Source organism: Pteropus medius, unplaced genomic scaffold (assembly GCF_902729225.1).
Source record: "Pteropus medius unplaced genomic scaffold, Ma_sr-lr_union100, whole genome shotgun sequence".
Classification (NCBI taxonomy): Eukaryota; Metazoa; Chordata; class Mammalia; order Chiroptera; family Pteropodidae; genus Pteropus; species Pteropus medius.
Genome location: NW_024346065.1, coordinates 2184634 through 2203585, shown reverse-complemented (window position 1 = coordinate 2203585; position 18952 = coordinate 2184634). Strand labels below are relative to the sequence as shown.

Sequence of the window (18952 nt, the reverse complement as noted above, 5' to 3'; positions counted from 1 at the left end):
CATGCCCTTTACTTTCCACTACACTGAAAGTCACGCTTTTAAGAAACAGAGTTCTGCAGTCCCCTGGTAGCACTGCGCCCCTTGAGATGTGCATTTGGAGGGAGTGATCCTTCCTTACTTTGTGTACCTCTGCTCTACCTAGCGTCCCTTGTCCTCCCCTCCTCCCATCGTTCTCCTACCCACTTTCCTACTTCCAGGAAGAGGACAGAGGGTTCAGAATTTGCTTAGTTCAACTAAACCCACTTGGCTTAACACCCGCCTTCCACAACCAGGCCGTAGAACACACTGGTTTTCTGGATGGAAGAGGCAATGTGCTTTCTGAATCGTTGAGAAGGCGCTCTGCCTCTCGCACTTGAAGGTATTCATTTGACTGAAAGATTTTCCCCGTATAAAACTGAGCAAGTATAAAGGCTCAACAGTCATTTACATGTTACTATAAACAAATTTATAAGGCTATTTCCTTAGAGCAGGTTTCTATAGGAAGAAAGAGGCAAGCATAATGAAACAGGGTCTACCTATGGAACTTCAGAGCAGAAGCAAGAGGTGGGGCCCAGAAAAAAAAAAAAAGCTGAGTGGACTCAAGGCCTTTCCTAACTGGCCAGATCCAGTGAGTGCCTTCCTTTCTTGATACTTTCCTTCCTCACGTCCTCACCCAATCCAAAGGGGTCTTCTGACAACACTACATCGAGAGAAATTCTCTAGGAAAGTTAAGGCCAAAGACCTTGGCTGTATCTTATAAAATCTGCCCAGCCTTTGCCCAATGCTTAATTAATAACAGTGGATGAATGACTATGACCCTGCCCTTCTGCTGGGGGTGCCTATCTCAGAAGGGTGTATTGTCCAGACTGTTTGGTGGGCAGGGAAACAGGTCCAGGAAAAGGGAGCAATTGACTCGTCATACATGGCTAGCACCACAACTGCAAGTACTGTGACCATGGCCGGGCACGGCACAGGGGGCTCACAGGCGTTTCTGCATTTTCCCTCATCTGAGGTGGGCATCATTCGTTCCCTGTTTTATAGCAGCGATCTGGTGGCAACCAGTCTGCAGCCCCGATTTACTGTATCACTCTTTTTGTTTCAGTGTGAGCTGAAGACACTTCGGGCAGGATTTGTGATGAGGCAGGTGCCCTCTTGTACTTTGATGAGATTCGAATGTCGTTAAGAGTCCAGCCCATCCACATGCTAATCACGAAGAGAAGTTAATGTTCAGTTGGGGGAGAGATGGGGTGACGAGGAAGGAGGTTTGGGATGCCATTCGATCTATCTATCTATCTAGATATCATCTATCTATCATCTATCTATCTGTCTGTCTGTCTGTCTGTCTATCTATCTATCTATCTATCTATCTATCTATCTATCTATCTATCTGTCTATCTATTTATTTTTTAGGCGAGGCAACCCTTGGTTGACCTCACAGATTGCAAAGACCTTGTCAACTTACAATCCCTTATTTTTTATTTTTTACACCTACAGCAGCTGGTCTTCCTAGGTGGTCTCCCATCCAAGTACTAACCAGGCCCAACCCTGCTTAGCTTCCGACAGCAGATGGGATCGGGCTTGTTTAGGGTGGCATGACTGTAGACTTGGGATGCCAGTTTAGATAAGACTTTAAACAATTGGCGCAAGGATCCCTCCTTGCGCAGGGAGGTTTGTGAAATTCGGGACTCTTGCGATCCTGGGTTTAGGGTTGACAGCTCTCTCTCCCATATACATTTTGCCTTTGCCCTGGGCCTTTTCCCTTTGATTCTATTTCCTTCTCTTGAGATTAAGCCTGGGCCCTTAACTGTGTGTGTTCTCAGAGGGTTGGAAACTACCAGATGAAAACTTTCTCCTTCTGAAAACTCAGATGGGCCTGAGAATTAACCTAGTTAGTGCTTCAGAGTCTTATTGGACACTTACAGTGAGCCCAGGATCAGGCTAGTTACTGGGGTGCTAGCTGGGGAGAAAGATGTTGCATGGATGCTCATGCAGATCGTTCTATCACTGTGATGTTGCTAGTCCTTCAAAAGAGGAGCCTCCAACGGAGGAATCTGACTCGTCTACAGGGATAGGTGAGGATTCCCCAGGGAAGAGACACTGCAGACCTGTAGGTTGAGTTCCAGCGCCTTCAGAGGTAGGCTGGCTTCTCACTGACCAGAACTGCAGACTTTGACTGTGCCCTGGAAGGTATCTAAATGTGTAAGTACAAAACAAAGCCAGCACCCAGTGCGTGCTTTGAGGAACTCTTGAGAAATGAAGTCTCATCGAGAATCGTCCCCAGTAAGCCTACACTAAAGGCCAAGCTGGATGTTCCAGAGCACCAAGTCTCCTTTGGGAACCCGAAGCTAAGAATCCTTTGTATGACAACCATTCCTGCCATATCTGTGCCCAACCATCAGGGGTCAACTCACTGTCCTACTTCTCCTTTCCAAACCATCAGTCCTCGCAGAAGCCCTGCCAGCGTCCCAGCTTCACTCTCAGTCTTTGGACCTTGGCCAAAGACCCAGCTCCATTGATCTGTCCATTGCTTCGCTCTGATGATACGCTTTCTTGGTGTGGGGAAAGGTGTCCTTTCAATGCCAAACAGCACAGAGAAGAAGGTAGCCTGGTCTGGTTTCTTGCCTCCGTCACAATCACACCTTCCAAACAGAAAGAAAATTTTCGGGTTTATAAGGGTTCATCAATGACAGAGGGTCCTGAGGCTGAAGCTTCTCAGTTCAAGAATGGGGTCGTATTAGTTTTCTAGGGCTACTAAAACAAAGTACCATAAATGGGTGGCTTAAAACAATAGAAATATATTCTCTCAAAATACTGGAGGACAGAAGTCCAAAATCAAGGTGTCAGCAGGAGGCCCTGGAGGTCTTTGGGAAGAATTTTTCTTTGCCTCTTCCAGTGTCTGATGGCTGTGGTATTTCTTGGCCTCCTAAGCTTGTGGCGGCATCACTCCAAGTTCTGCCTCCATGGCCACATGGCTTCCTCCTCTTCTGTCTCCATCTCCTCTTCTACTTCTTCGAAGGATACATCACTGGATTTAAGCCTCATCTAAGTAATACAAAACAATCTCATCTGAAGACCCTTAATTTAATTACACCTGCAAAGACCCTTTTTCCAAATACAGTTACATTCACATGTTCCAGGGATTTGGATGTGACTGTATCTTTTGGGGGGCCGCCCTTCAACCCACCATGGAGGTTAAGAAGGAAGATCTCTGCTGAAGCCTTTGCACCCTGTATCCATTTAGAAAGGAATTCATTAAGAGCGAGAGCTAGAATACAGTGCGGGTGAACCCAGGAGAGAACGCAAGGATTTAGGTTGAGGATGGAGCTCTCCATCCCCAGATGCAGCCTGTAGCTGCTGTGATTTTTGTTTAGATGTATATCTGACCATTTCACTGCCTACTGAAGATGCTTTAGTAATCTCCCAATACCTTTAGGATCAAGCTCACCACCTTAGCGAGGCTTATGCTGCCCTTTGTGATTTGGCCTCATTTCTTGCCTCCCCCTTAGTCCTGTGCAATCCAGGAAGAATGACTTATAGTTTCCCCAGCAGCTTCCCGCTCACTCCTTCTGGGCCTCCGGCCCCTGTGTTCCTCTCCGTGGAACACTCTTACTCTTTCCCTTAGCCTAACTACAGACTGATGAGCTCACTTACAGCCAGCAGCATTGGGATCTGTTTACTTCAAGCTCTCCCTGGCCCCAGCTCTCAATTTAGTTCAAGAAAACTCAGGATGGGACCTGTCTCCCTGGAAACTCTCCATGTGACAGCCCGCCAGCAGCAGTAGCTAAGTTCTTCCAGTGCTGTCAATGCAGCAGCCTTTCATTTGCTCATTCACCCTACCATGCGACACGTCCAGTGCTAGGCTTGTGGGACAACAGTGAACAAAGCAGACTCAGTCTCTGCCCTCCGTGCGTGACGACTTCACCTGAATTTCAGGGCACCAAGAATTCTGATGGACTGACTTAGGGAAAAAGAATGAACTTGATTTACAGGGTCAGGAAATATTTGTATGCCTGATATAGCCAGGAGAGGGGTGAAGCAGGAGGTGAGGTGAAGAGCAGGCCTCCAGGTAGAAAAGACAACGTGTGAAAAGGCTGGGAACCCAGAGAGACCAGGAAGCCCATGGGTCTGCAGAAGCAATCAGGGGTGAACAATGAAGTCCACAGAAAGCCAGGCCTGGATCACGAAATGTCTTAAACTAAGGCAGGAAGAGACAGATAATAAACAAACAGGAAACAAGAAGTTATAATACATTCAAACAGATGGTAAGCAAATGAATACAGAGCTCCTTTAGATTGGGTGGCCTCGAAAGGTCTTTTGGAAGAGATGATATTTGGGCTGAGGCCTGGATAATGAGGAGGGTCAGCCACATGAAGATGGGGAGAGTATTTCATGCAGAGGAAACAGCTAGGACAGAAGTCCAAGATGGGAATGAGTTTGGATGGTTTGAGGAACAGATAAAAGGCTGGAACTTGGTGAGGAGTGGTACAAGATGTGGGTGAGAGAGGCGGGCAGGGCTCAGAGTGTGCAGGCTCTGAAGGCCCAGATAGGAGGAGATGGGGTGAAGAGGAAGATGGAGAGTTGGAGGCCTGGCCCAGCCCCTCCCAGAACCCCTCCTAAGGATCAGGACCAGGCAGGGGAAGACTGTAGGCAGAGCCTGAGGCCCCATGCTCCCCCTAGCGTCTGTCCTGTCCTCCTGGAGGCTGGGTCATAGTTGGGGTCAGCATAACTAAAAGATGGTCTGTTTGGTTTTTGCAAACCCTTCTCTCTACCTGTTACATAAGCACTCCAGCCCTGGGGCAGCTTGTACCAGGCTGGGTCCTGCAGGGTTTTATAAACTAAATCTCTCTCTCCCTTTCCCCCTCTCCCCTTCTTCTTCTCTTCCTCTCTCTCCTTCTCCCTCCTTTCCCCTCCCTCCCCACCCCCCTCTGTCACACACACACACACACACACACACACACACACACACACACACACTCCACCTCATATTTGCTAACCTTTGTGAGCTGGGCCTGCAGAGCCCTCCTGAAGCTATCTGGGAGCTCTCACCCACAGAATGGAGTCTCCGGGGCCTGGGCAGTATTAGGACATCCCAGAGCAGGTCAAGGGTGGGGGAAAAGCACAGGTATTGAATCAGACAGACTTTACTTTTAACCCTGCCTCTGCTACTTACTATCTGTGTGGCTTTTGACAAGACACCGAGTCCCTCTGAGATTTAGCTCAATGGATTTAGTTCACATTTAGTTAGTTTAGTTTAATTCACTGGAAGCATATTCTAGTGCCTGCTCCCCACCACCCGCCGCCCGTCCAAGGCCGAGTGTAGAAGTAACTATTTGAAGGTTTGGAGCAAGCAGAGGAGACATTACGTTCCAGTTCAGCACAGCAGATATCTTAAAATGAAATGTTAAACATCCCTATTATTAAAAGTCTTGTGACCATTGTCCTTGGGGGAATTTTCATTGGCCAGCTCTGCCCACCATCCTGTCCGTTGTTGGGTGACCAATTGTGCTGGGACTAAAGAGTTTCCCAGGATGTGGACTTTCTGTGCCCAAACCAGATAAATCTGATTTAGGAGCTGTCCTTTTCTGCAGTAGGTCCCCAGAAGTCCTTTAGAATCAGACAGTCGGCCAAGCCTCTTGGTGGACAGTCAAGGACAATGAGTGCCCACGGCCTCCCTGACTTGCCCTGTCTCTCCTGCTGAACCAAGTCCAAAGGGAAAGGCAGGAGGCAGAACCTCTGAAGAGGCAAGAGTCTGAACCTCTTCAACACCAAAGGGCAAACTTCCTCCTTGGATCGCTTTAGAAATGAAAACAGAATGACGTGAGGTGTTATTTTGCTGACTTTCACTCAATCTGTTCCCTCAGGATCTCAGGCCTGCTGACCAGCAGGACCAGATGGCACCTTTGCAGGAAGAAGTCATCATTTCTCCCTTTGTGTAGGCCATGAATAGCCTACGAAACAATTTTTTTTCTCCTTCCGATTGACATATCTGTGAATCCTTTCTGGTTATTCACATATTTTTTTCTTCCTATGACTCTGCCAAAGGCGCTTGACATCCAATCCTGGCTTACAGTTCATGTCTTTGAGATGATAGCTGACCTTGTTGTCCAGAAGCAGGGAGGGAACGGGCAAGGGAGGGGGAAGGACCAGGAAATGGAAGGAGGCAAACCGCTCCACATTCGTAATTCTGTTTGTGGCCATACCCTTCCTCAGTCTTTCCAGAATGTGACCCTCTATACGCCACGTTCCCCTGGGAACTTCCTGACTGCCCAACAAAAGATCCAAATCCCGGGCTTTGGAGTCATTAGACCTGAGTTTGAATCCCGGGTCCCTGATTCACTCAAGTATGTTACATAACCTGTCTAAGCCTCGGTTTCCTCATCTGAAAATGGGGCTTATAAAAGTCCATCCCTCTCAGAGTTGTCGAGTGCTTAGCATGCAATCAATGTCAGATATTAGGAGAAATATTCTCATTTGTAAGTCTCACAAGTTAAAAGCAGATGTCACTCCAACAAGGATTTCTGCAGTCAGGCCACTTACTATTAATAGGAAGGCAAATTACTCAATCTGTATATACACAAATTTTTTCATCTGTAAAATGGGAATGATAAAATCTACTCTATAGGATTATTATAAAGGTTAAGTAAAATAAAATAATATGTCTAATATGCTTAGTACAGGTCCATGATTCCTTACCCCAAACCCATGGGATTTTGTAAGACTTTTTGGATTTAAGAAAAATAGTAACATTTATAGACTATATATTTCTAACTTCTGAGCCAGGTGTAAGTCAGCACCCCAGAGTCAAACACATTATTTCTACATGGAAACTTATGCATATCATACTAATGGGGTAAATAAAGACTTTAAATGGCTTTACATCCTTACTTGTGAGATAGTCAGGGTAAGTATTAATATTCTCACTTGACAGATAACTAAAGATCAGGATAGTGGGCTGTTCAAGAGTAAATGGTCCATAATTGGCAGCACCAGGATCCCTGGGTCATCTGCTCACCTGGCCCAGGGACTCTTCCCATCATATCACACAGTGTGGTGGACATGACCTTGTTATACAACCATTCCCTTTGCTTCGTGAATTTAAAAAAAGAAAAGAAAGAGAGCCTACTAAATTGTCAAGTTTTCTTCTCAGCTTTGTAAGCGTATTATGTATATTTCTACATTATTTTCATATTATGCTTTTCTCACTTTGGTAACTGGTATACATCTCTCTGTATTATATTGCATTGTATTGTATTGCATTGTACTGTCATTTCTAAAAACCATAATCTTCCAAAATCTTAATATAACCAGTTAGCTAAGGTATTCCTCTATTTGCATGTTTCCAATTTTGCACTGTTCTAAAATAATGCTCAGTCACTCACTTTAAACTTCGCCTTGGGGATGAGCAAGCACATTGATCTGAAAGCACCTGTCCCTTGAGCCCCCGGCTAGCTGGCAGCCTTTGGGAGATTATATTTCCAGGCACTTTGACTATATATTTGTTGTTTCCAATCAACTAATCAATTAGGGTTTTCTGAGTGCTTACATGGGAAACAGGGTGCTCTTTGGTGCTTGGAAGAGGCACAGAAGCATAAGCTGTGTCACTGACCCTTAAGAAGTTTATGTGTCACCTGGGAGGCCTTTCAACTTCAAATCAAGCTGGGTCTGTGTCCAGCCAGTGAGACCTTCTAAGAGGGCAGGTCAAGATGGGCACCAGGGTGTGATGTGAGTGCTGAAAGCGAGAACTTTAAATAGGTCTCTGATGCATCCCCTTGCCTGGCAAGGGCCTTGACTGTAGCAGGAGGAAGGTGCTAAAAATGAAATAGTGAATAATGAAAACGAGGTCAGGGGTTCCGTAGAGCCTTCCCTAACTCATCAAGTTATGCCTTTTTAATGGTCAGGGTGAACTATTAAAAATCAATATAAAATACCACTTCCCTGACTCCCCTTGGGAGTGGGGGGCAGTAGGCAAAGAACTGAATATGACCTGGTTGCTGGTCCTATCTAACTATCCTTAAGCAAAGCACTTAACTCTTCTCTGCCTCCTCCTGCCCATCCATCAATGAGAATGATAGCGATCTCTCAGGGGACTCAGGAATGTAATGAGGATCACCTGAAATCATAACAAATGCTTTTGAAACAACAAAGTGCTCAAGTGATCTGAGGGGGGCCGAAGACCATGTCTCCCTCACTGCCACATCTCAAGCACCCAGCACAGTGTGGGTCCAGCACATAGTAGGAGTTCAATAAGCATTTATCGAATGAACGAGGAGAGAATTGGCAGGTGTTATTGTGAGTCTGTAAAGGACAGAGAACTGCACATCATTCCATCAGCTCTGAGCCTGAGGAGGAGGCTGCTTCCGCCACGGTCTACCACCATACTCTTCTCCCTAGAGCAATCCCCACTCTGATTCTGTCACCCCTGAATCTGTCACCCCTGGATCTACTCACTATAAGGAGTCCCTCTTTCAGGGCAGCAAAGATCTGAAGCCTAAAGTTCACCCCCGATGAGGGAACAGAGGCAAGCGCTGACCTCAGCCCGTCTCCTCAGCTTTCAAGGGCTTCAGGGTTTTCTGTCACAAGGGACTGGCTGGTTCCGCCCTCTTCTCCTACTCCTGGCTGCTGAGGCAGGGACATGTCAGGCCATAGAGGTCAGCAGCCGACAGCAGCTCTCTGGCCAGCTGAGAAGGATACCTGGCACCAGAGAGCAGCCATGTCCTTATCCACCACTAGCTAGGGCCTCAGATGTTCTGTCATCTCCTGGCCCAGCCAGCCTGCTGCTCCAGGGTACTGGTGCCAACAACAGAGACTCCCTGGCCAGCCTGCACTAGGGAGCCAGTTCAAGGTGGCTTGAGCCTGGCTCACTGGCTGGACTTTCCCAGGGAGGTTTCCTATTCTGAGTCCATGTCATCTTTCTCATTGTGTTGTCCTAGAAGACAGAAAAAGCTGTGAAAGACTGTGCCTGTGGGGTCGTGACAACTGGCCACTTCCCAAAGTGTGATTTCTTTCCTTGTGCATTTATTTGTCTCTTTATTCTGTCCTCTCCACCAAAATGTAAGATCTAGAGGGTAGGACATGTGTCTAACTTGTCCCAGTGCTAAGAACTATGCCTGACCTAAAGCAGATGCTTAATTAATATTTGTGAATGAATGAGAGAATAAATGAATGAACAAATGAACTCCTTTGCAATGTTTATTATATATAAGTGATAATTATTATAAATAAGTGATTATTATAAATGAATTTAAAAGGAGGCAATAATTTCCATAGTCTCTAAGGACTGACATACACATTGTCCTGTCTTATTCCTTGATTATTTACTCATTCATTTATTCGTTCATTCTGTGTTTGACCTGTAGGAGAGGCGAGGATGAAATAGTCACATAGTGTGTATGTTGGGGCTACAAAATAGGGGTACTAAGTTCTACGAGCATCTCTAATGGGGATTTGACCTAGTCGGGGAGGTCAGGGGAAGCTTCCTGGAAGAAGTTCCATTTGAGCCAAGATCTAAAAGAAAAAAGTCATTTACTGGAAACCAAGGTGGGGATGGAAGAATATTGCAGGTAGAGGGGATGGTATATGAAAGGCCCGGTGGTGGGAGGGAGCGTGCAAGGAGGAAAAACTGAGGAACAGCCAGGAAGTGAGGAAGGCAGGATGAGACTGGGTCAGCCCCCCTTTAGTGATGCCAGAGCAGCAGCTGGCCAGCAGCATCCGGATGTGCTCAGTAGGTGCCAGGGGAGGGTGCCCTTTAAGAGGTATCACCACAGGGTTAGAGAAGTACAAAGTAATAGTTGATAGATGGTCACAGGGATGGGGAGCATGGCACAGGGAATGTTCGATGGAGAGCCAGAGGAGAGAAAGCGCAATTAGGGGGATCAATTTATAAACTATATAAATGTCTAACCCATGTACTGTACTGTATACTCGAAACTAATAATAAAATTAAAAAAAAAAAGAGATGTCGCCTCCTCCAGGAGACTGCTCCCAACCCCGCAACCTAGGTTAAAGTCCCTCTTTTGTGTTCCCATGAGACCCATGGCTTCTCCTTCTGATTTAACTTATAAAACTCTACATTAATGATCTGTTTTCTTACTTTTTGGTCTTCTCGTCTCTCGATTTGAGAGCTCCCTGAGGGCAGAGACTTTAGCTATTCATCCTATGCCACCGATGCCTAACACAGTGCCTGGGACATGCTGGGGGCCCCATTAATGTTTAATGAATGAATAAACAAACAAATGAATGAAGTGTCCTCAGATCATGGAGTGCATTGGACAAGTGTTTGATTTCTACACACTCAGAAAACCCTGGCTGAGTTCCGTGCTACAAACAGGAGAGTGTGGACAGGGGCTGCTGTTGACTTTTCGATTAGAAGGGATCCCGAGGCCTGACAAAAAGGTCAGGGGATATTGTGTATTTAGTGCCACATGAAAGAAAAGATGTTGACAGTGCCATCCTTAAAACAAGGGAGCGAGGACAGTTTCGAGAAAGATTTGTTTACCAGATACTTAAAATGAATTTTAACAGGTGAAGTTGCATGCGTTTATAAGAATGAACAAGAACGTCAGCTGAGTATTTAGCGGACTCTTTTGTATTATGTGCCAAGCACTGTTCTAAGAGCTTTGCAAGTATTAAACCATTTAAATCCTCATAACAATTGCTTGAAGCATTTAACTGCGACTATGTCTATTTTACAGGTGTGGAAACTGAGGAGCCAGAAAGTGGCAGAACCAGGCTCTGAACCCAAGCACTTCAGCCAGGACGCCAGGCTCTCACCCCCACCCCACACCGTCCTCATTCCAGCCCTTGCTCTGCTGTATGACTGAGGAATTAGTATCTTTTTAAAGATTCTCTTGAGAGGGAAGTATTCTTCCCCATTTTGCAGATGACAAAATGGAAGCTCAAAGAGGTTAACTTGCCGATGATCAGCCAGCTGGTAAGTGGCAGAGCCGGAATCTGTGATTATAGCTATCCTCACTGCCTCCCATGTGCCCGATGCTCTAAACTGAGTTTTAAACCTGCTATCTTCTACACCACGTCCTCCCAGGCTCAGAAACCTCAGCCAAGGCCTGGCAGATGGCCACGCCCTACGCACATTTCTGACTCAGCAGCTTCTTCTCTACTCCCCAGCTTTCCATCCCAGCTCTGGGCCTCTAACCCATCATCACAGAGACAGGGACACCACCCTGACCTGACACGGGATTAGGAACAGCTAAGTCCATCAGCAACTTTGGGGGGAAAAAATAGGTGCAGCTAAGATCTATTTATACATCCCTGATGGGCAGGAAGGCGACAGCCTGACCCAGGGGAAGGTGGTTAGGGATTTAGCAAGTCAGCATCCAGGGACTTGCTGGCTTATGGGAGGCCTCCCAGGATGGGTTTGGAGCCTCAGACAGGCCCTTTCTCTCACCATCTGAATGCCAGGATGCTTTTCTTGGTGCTGTCCATCCCTGTTCTCCTGCTCCCTCCACTAGGGGCTGCCTTTGCACAATGGCTAACAGGTGCATCAGAGAAGGGAGCAATTGGATTCAATCTAGCATCTTTGACATAGAGCCCAAGGGTCGAGCAGATATCCAGGCCTGAAAGGGTCATCTGAGCAGCTTATGAGCACACCAGTTACTTTCAAATCAAGAACCTGACTCAAAAGACATCGAATGCAGGCTTCACTACTCAATTCCCCTTCCTGAAGGTGACATGTCATTGTGATGTCTGTACCTCCGTTTCCCTATGTGTGAGAAGAGAAGCTTTTCAAGCTTCTAGTGCACACAAGATTGACCAAGGGAGCCCTCCCAGAAATGACAACAGAGAAGACTTCCATGTGTGGGCTGAGGAAGGCAGGATGGTGAGGGTAGGAAGCAGGAGAAGGTTGGTCTTCAGGATCAGGTAGATCTGGGTTCAAATCCTGGATGTGCATCTTCCTGTCTATGTAGATCACTGAGCCTTGGGAATAATAACCAACCCAATCCTTGGAACAGCCCTCTAAAGGAGGTGCTATCTCTGGTCACATCTTATATTTGAGAAACTGGGGCACAGAGAACTAACTTGCCAAGATCACACAGCTGGTGAGTAGCAGAGTCAGATGGCCTAGCTCTGGTCTGTGCTCCTAAGCACCACTCTACCCTGCTCTGCTTTCTATAAGACTTTAATGAGCAGAATTCTGATCTTGGTCCTGCATGTAACTTAAGTCACACCATCACCTGGGTCTCACCTATAAAATGAGGAAAGAAGATCCTTGATTCTATGCCATGGAGCACTATCTTAGCTGCTCTAAGTTGTTTCTGAGAACGTATTGTCCTAGTCCATTGGCCTATAAGGTGCTGGGACAGTTGTCAGGAGATCTTTTCTCCTTGTCCCCCCATCACCGTTCCCTGCCCCCTAGCCTTGGCTTCCAGGGTTAGCAGCAGGGCATCTTTCCCAGGGTCCCCTGAGAGCCCACAGCAGCCCTCTTCCAAAGTTCCAGAGGGCAATGGCTGGCTTCTGGACAATGTAGACCATGCTGATAGGTCGTATTCCCCCCTGCCCCCAACATACACACACCACCACCACCACCATATCAGAGTTTATTTGGCCTCTTTGTCACACTGGGACCAATTTAAATCCTGAGAACCTTAGTATTGGAGGGGAATGTGCAGTTAGGACAGGAACACGCTGGAACCTCATCTTCAGCAGCTCTAACTGAGCTGCCTGATGCGTCCTCGTGATGTCCAGCTCGCCCCTCCTGAGAGAGTCTGAACCCTTCCCGGTTGGCCAGAACACTTAGAAGTTCTTCCTCAAATTAGCTGCAGTCTGACTTTTCTGTCATGTCCAACTTCTGGGCCTAGTGTGGCCCTATGGAGGAGCACAGGGTCCCCTCTCGTGGGACAGTCCTTTACCAACTTGAAGAGAGTCCCTGTGTCCCTGCCAAGTCTTCTATTTTCTAGATGAAATATCCCCCATTCCTGCAGTTCTACCTCTTAGGTCGGGGCCCTTCGAGGCTTCTTCCTCACCGCCCTGCTCCCTCGCTTCCCAGTTCGTTCTCATAGATTTGTCGGGAATCCTGACTCAGGATACCTTTCATGATACGATGATCAGAACAAACATCCAGTGCTCGGTAGGCCGGCATACCTTCCACTGTCTACCCTTCCTACCTCTTCTCTACTCGCTCCAACTCTCCAGGCTTTCTTCTGGAAACAGCACCCCAAAACTCCATCCATGCAGTCTTCGTAGAGGCCTCCATGTTCGCCTATGATTCTGTCCTCAAAGACAGTTGATCGGCTGAGAGGCTGACACTACATTTAACCCGCTCCAGGCAATTCATTTTCTGGGATGTGGGGGCTTGAGTGCCTCTTTGGTGACTGAAACTATGAGATATAAAACTCGGTGGTATCCCTGATCTGGGTGGCACCTGGTTTGGTGGTGCTTGTCGCATATCAGCCAGGGACAAAGTAACTCCTTGTTCATCTCAGCTTGGCTTTTGGTCTGTGCTCATGTCTGGTTCATGGCCTGGACACATGGGAGGAAAAAGCAACTAGTGGCTATGGGTAGCTATAGTGACCCTGTTTCTGAAAAAAATCAACCCTAAAATGTTAGTGGCTTAAACCAATAAAAATGTATTCCCTTGCAAAGTTGAATGGGGTTGGGCACTTCTTCTGGGAAGTTCTCTTCCAACTGGTAATTCAGGGATCCAAGAGCCTTCTATCCTGAGGTTCCATGCTCTTAATAGTCTTTCACTTTGAGCTATGAAGAAAGGGATGAGGGTAATGAAGGGGTGGGGGTGGGGGGCGAGCAGTGTACAGAAGCCCACCTGCTCTGAGTAGCTTCTGCCCATATTCCCCAGTCAGATTTCAATCTATAGCCTCACTTACCTAACTACAGGGAAAGCTGAGAAATGTAGATGTCAACTTTCTATGTGCTGAGAAAGAAGACAAAAAACAAAGATTGGTGAAAACTAGCAAATAGAGATGGAAAACTTGCTGTAGCCATGATTTTTGCCATGTGCAGGAAGCTGGTCGATACTGCGGGAAGCAATTATAGGCAGAACAGGTGACAGGTGAGAGAGAGATGGAGAGACAGTTCCTCATTAGACTGTTTCTGAGGCTCACCTGCCTTCTTTGGGGCTTCATTATCTTTGAGATACCTCAGTGTCCTTCTGATATAGTCCTCTTGTGCTGAGCTAATTTTGCATTCTTACATCTAAAGGAGACCTATCTATATATTACATTTCTTGTCTTAACATTAAAATGCTATTAATGCAGACTAAATAATCACATGCTTCAAAAGAAACCACACCTTTTCACTTGAGCTACCATAAATTCAAATCTCTCCATCTGGACTTCTTTATCTAGTTCAGGGGTCAGCCAGATAGCAAATATTTTAGACTTTGTGAACCATGCAATCCCTGGGGAATTACTCAACTCTGCCCTTGTAGTATGAAAGCAGACCTAGATAGCATATAAACAAACGTGTCCCTAATTTTACAAAAGCTACTGCAGATTGGCTTTTAGCACACAGGCCAGAGTTCACCAACCCCTGGTCTAGCTGGTCTTTTTGATCTGAGTTTAGGATTCTCATTTCTCCCTATTAAATATAATCTCGTTAACTTCAACCCATCTTTCAAGTCAACAGGCATATTTTTGAATTCTGATTTTACCATGTAGCATAGTAGCGCACCTTCCCCGCTGTGTCATGTGCATATCAAATGAGCCTTCGATGTCTTAATGGTTCATCAGAGTGGCAGACCCTGGAAAATGTGGGGTGGTGGCCCCTTCCTGGGAACGGACATGCTGGGGAGGAGCCAGGACAGCAAAGGGTGGGTTGCTTGATGGGGAACCCTTCCAATTACGGGAGCGCAGCCTCTGCTGACTTGGGGCCACCACCCTGTCTCTCTCTCTCTGCTCCGATTTTGTGGAGGGCATCTGGCCCAGAGGCAGGCAGGAGTACTTTGGAGGTGCTTTGCTTCTCTGAAAAAATTCCTTTATTCAACACACTGTTATTCAATGTGACAACCCCCCATGTCTACTCTTTTACTGTGTCCTCCAGCATTCTGGGTCACCCTCCCTGAGTCAGAGCCATGGAATCCCACTCTTAGGGTCGGGTGGACCTTAGCGTCATTGAATCCAGTACCCCTCATTTTACAGATGAGAAAACTGATGCCCAAGATGGAAGCAACTTGCCCAAACACACGGAGGGCACCTGTGGGTGAACCAGGATGGAATCCAGGGTCCTGCCTCTTCTTTCCACATCCTTCTAGAAGGAAATGCCTCCAGGGAGCTTCCAAGCCATGAAGCCCCAGGAACCCTCCTCTTATACCCGTCCAGTGACAGAGAGGACAGGGACTGAGGGAACTTGTGTATTCCAGTGCTTCTGTCTGGGCCCCCCAGCTTGCCATTAAAATGCACAGGAGGTCTAGTTTTCCTGGGAAGCCCTGTCTCTCATAGGCATGTTTAAAGCCAAAAGGACCTTGCAATACCCAAAAGCAAACTGTGAAGTGTATGAGCTGCTTTGTAAATTATCTCCCCTAAACTAGGTTGATGATGTTTCGTTGTGAATTACCATTTTTAACGCATTTTTTTCTGACTCCAAGTGTGTGCTTTTTTCCCCCAACGCCAAATGTGTGTTGTTTTTCCACGACTATTCTCAGATTCCTATCACCAGCTAGGTGTCCAACAGTTCAATTCAGTTCAGTTCCAACACTGTACCTGGGGGTAGTGTCAGGTCCCAGAAATTAGAAGATTCAGTCCAATGAGACTGACTTCACTTTAGATGTCAGCTGCAAGTGGGGTCCCCAGACAACCCTTACTTCTATCAGACCAATTACAAATGGGGGGGTTTCCGCAATGCCCCCCAAGTTTAATAATTCACTAGGAAGACTCATAGAATTCAGGAAAGTGCTCTACTTAAAATTGTAAAGTATATAGCTCAGGAACAGCCAAATGGAAGAGATACATAGGGCAAATTTTGGAGGTCGGTGGGGGTGGGGGAGCTTCATGCCCTCTCAGGGCATGTCACTCACCTAGCACTTTGATGTTTTCATCACCCTAGAAGTTCTCCAAATCTCCTTGTTCCAGAATTTTTGTAACTCAGTCTCCAACCCTGATCCCCTCCTCAGAGGTTAGGAAATGTTTGATCTTTCTGGTGATCAGTGTTTGTCCTGAAGCTATCTAATGCGTCCCGCCCTGAGTGACCACAGTAGTATAAATGCCAGGCTGTTCAAAAGGGCTCGTTGTGAATAGCAAAAGACACTGGGGCTTGGTTATCTGTGAGATATACCACAGTGTCCGTCCTCTGGTATGTTCCTCCTGTGCGAGGAATTTATAGTGTTTTAGAAGAGAGTTGTCCTTTTTGGCTCACACCTCACAGAACTCACCTATGAAGAAATTCCAAGGGTTTTAGGAACTCTGCGCCAGGAACTGAGAGCAAAGACCAATTTTTTTTTTTTAAATTATTATTCCACACTATGTCACACATATAGTTCTTAAGTCAGCTAGGATGTTTATAGCTAGTGCCCTAAAATCACAACTCTGGAGACATGCTTTATTATGCTCATCATCGAGAGGCCACAAAAGGCAAGGGCACTCCTTTTCTTAGAACCTGTTTCCTCCTTTACAGCAAGGGGCTTGATCAGGGCCACGCAGTTGCTGTCCTCCCATTTCTGACCAGACAGGACCCCCTGCCGTTCCCAGAACAGTGGCTCTCCTCTCCTTGCCTGTGCCCTGCCCTCTGCTGGGAATGTCCCTTCCCCTTCTTTTCCTGTCAAATTGCAGGTGAGAGGACAGGTTTCATAGTACAAAATACTTCGTGGTGGTGTTAGGTCTTCTATGACAAGGTGCTCTTAATTTATATTTATTTCCTATTTTTTTTTTTTTTTTTGGTTGGAAAAATTATTTTATACTGTTCCAAAACAAACAGAGTTGTACTTTTTGGTTCACAACTTACAGATCTCACTTAATGTAACTTTTGTTGGTTCTGTCACATTTCTGACCATAGTCAACAAATTCTTCCCCTATGGGAGGTTGGACAGACATATGCGCTTCCTCCCTTTCTCCCTGGGGCTACATTTGTGGTCATATGCATTTTTTCAAGCCCTGATCAAGTGCGCCCTCCTCTGTAGAGCCTTGGTGGTTCCTCCAATAGTACTGGATACTCTGTGCTCTAACTCCTTGTTTACAGGCTGTTTGCTTACAAAGGCTGCAAGCATCTGGTTGTTTATCTTTGCCCTGAACAGTATCTGACGCATCATGTAGTCTCACCAAATACTTAGCCCTAGTCTACAAGAGAGAGAGGTCCACCTAATTAGACAAACTCCAGGACAGGACACAGAATATCTGGTGATAACGCAGGGAGGGGTGCCCCTTGAAAGACAGCTTTTTTTAAAGGAGAAGCTATTACTCTCCTACGCCTGCTTCTGGTTTACTCTGTTTTCTGCGCTGTTAGGCCTATCCCCTGCTAGACACACACACAGTTCTAATAATAGATATAACTCCAGACGACAGCTTCAAAAATAACCTCTTCTTCAAGGTCAGTGCAAGGCCATAGAAACACCATCCTGGTCAACCCACTGAACCAATGGGCAGACATTGGCTCCCAGGAAAAAATACTCCCAATCCTCAAAGATGCGGCACTGCAAAGTGTTAGCAGGGTCACATTATGACTTTCATAGGCCTTAGGCACTTGTGCGTTCATGGGCCCATGCTTTTATAAAATATATTAAAAATTATATTCTAAGACTATATTGGTATAGAGACAAAAATATAATCCAGCCTTGACTCGTTTTTATATATTCATATCATATATTCGTCTTCTCCTGATTTTAAAAGAAATTAAAATGAAAACATTTTCATGGACCCCTAAAAGTATTATGAGCCTGTATTAGTTGGTTCTTTGGAGAAACAGAACCAATATATAGATATTGGAAATATATAGATATACATGTATAGATATATAAATATGTAAAGAGATTTATTGTAAGGAATTGAATCAAGCGGTATTGGACACTAAGAAGTCCCACAGTCTGCAGTCAGCAAGCTGAAGACCTAGAAGAGCCGAAGGTATATTTCTAGTTTGAATCTGAAGGACTGAGACCCGGGGGAGCTGACGTTTAAGTTCCAGTCCGAGTCAGAGATTGAAGGTGGGAGAACAGTGTCCCCCACTTGAAGACAGTCAGGCAAAAAGAGCTTGAATTCTCCCTGACTCTGCCTTTTGGGTTCTATTTAGGCTTCCAACAGATTGGGTGAGGCCCACTCACATTGGGGAGGGCAGTCTTCTCTACCTGGGCCTACCGATTCAAATGTTAATTTTATCTAGAAACACCCTCAGGACACACCCAGAATAATGTTTAACCAAACATCTGGGTAACCATGACAGGATCTTAGGCACTCTGTCTGCTGGAGACGTCCACTCTGAGTGTTAGGAAGTAGATTACACAGGGTCCTTTTCTTGGAGTCACCACTTTGTAAGTGGGACCCACAAGAGAGATGGCTCTGCATACACAGTGGTCACCTGGTCTCACTGCCAGGGGTCTTGAGCTTGGGGGTTGGTACCCATGCGTTTTAATCTCTGGTTGGGAGGAATGGGGCAAGATTAGGGCCTTGGAAAACTGTCTTTTCATCTCTCTGTCACAAACCATCTGTGACATCTGTCACAGGCCAAAATATCTCTGGCTTAAGCTGAGTCCCTAGGAGATCGAATTTGCCGAGGAGGACTTGATGGAGCAGAGTTTCCTCTAGGCCAGAGGAGCATGAACTTGGACCCCAGGTTGGTTTGCCTGATTTACAGCAGCAGTCACAACTGGGACTTTTTTTGCAGTTTGATTTTTTTAATTTTAAAAATTTCATCCAAATTTTGCATTCTACTCTATATTTTACTCCTATTTTAGTAAAAGGTGATGCTCCGTTTTTAATCTTCTGGCTTCATTATTCCTGGAATACTGGCCCCTCACTTGGAGAAAAGTGGATTAGAGAGAAGAGCCAGCTCTAAGGCTTTTTGTCAGGGAATAACGACA

General features: G+C 46.1%; 1 non-coding gene and 1 pseudogene across 1 annotated transcript; one reads left to right on the top strand and one right to left on the bottom strand.

Moving 5' to 3' along the window:
• Nucleotides 1-1464: 1464 nt before the first annotated feature.
• Nucleotides 1465-1583, bottom strand: LOC120612821 (uncharacterized; annotated as a pseudogene).
• An 11753-nt stretch (nt 1584-13336) lies between these two features.
• On the top strand, nt 13337-13467 carry LOC120612811 (small nucleolar RNA SNORA48). The gene has a single exon (XR_005655547.1). It is a non-coding gene; the product is annotated as a small nucleolar RNA SNORA48 (small nucleolar RNA).
• The last annotated feature ends 5485 nt before the right edge of the window (nt 13468-18952 follow it).